This window comes from Nanorana parkeri, unplaced genomic scaffold (genome assembly GCF_000935625.1).
Source record: "Nanorana parkeri isolate BGI_ZX_2015 unplaced genomic scaffold, ASM93562v1 scaffold177, whole genome shotgun sequence".
Lineage (NCBI taxonomy): Eukaryota > Metazoa > Chordata > Amphibia > Anura > Dicroglossidae > Nanorana > Nanorana parkeri.
Window position 1 is genome coordinate 563,791 of NW_017306445.1, and position 677 is coordinate 564,467.

Genomic DNA, 677 nt, shown 5'->3' on the forward strand with positions numbered 1-677 from the left:
CCCCCCCGCCCTGCACCATACCAGGGGGTAACCCATGTCGATGGGGACAAGGGCCTCTTACCCACAACCCTGGCTCAGTGGTTGAGGGGGTCTGCAGGCAGGGGGGCTTATCTCCATCTGTGTGCCCTCTTTTATAAAGGGGGCACCCAGATCCTGCCCCCCTCGTTAAGGGATAGTTGTTACCCCTACTCATTCACCAAATACAGTAAAATTGTAAAAACTATTTTTTAAAACAGAACACAGGTTTATGACAAGTTTTTTATTAAAAGAAAATGTCCATCAATGTAATCCCAAGGTCAATTACGTTGTCCAGCAATGTAGACCCACGTCAATCATGATGGACGATGGCTGCCGACTCACCGTAAGAAAAAAATTCCCCACGTCCACTGGCACGTCTGATCCCAACAACTCTGGCCACAAAATTACATTTCTGACCTGAATGTAAGCAAAGGGGCGGAGTGAGGCGTGATGTCACAGGACTTGCTCTGCCATTGTGATCTTCACAACCAATATGGTAACAATAATTTTGTGAATCAAGTATAGGATATTACATGCAAATGTTGTAGAGTCACCCTATGCCCATTAGGGAATATACTTAAAACAAATGCTTTAAGTGGATATAAAAAAAGGTTATAAATGAAAAGAATGGGATAGGATAGGAGATATATATATATATA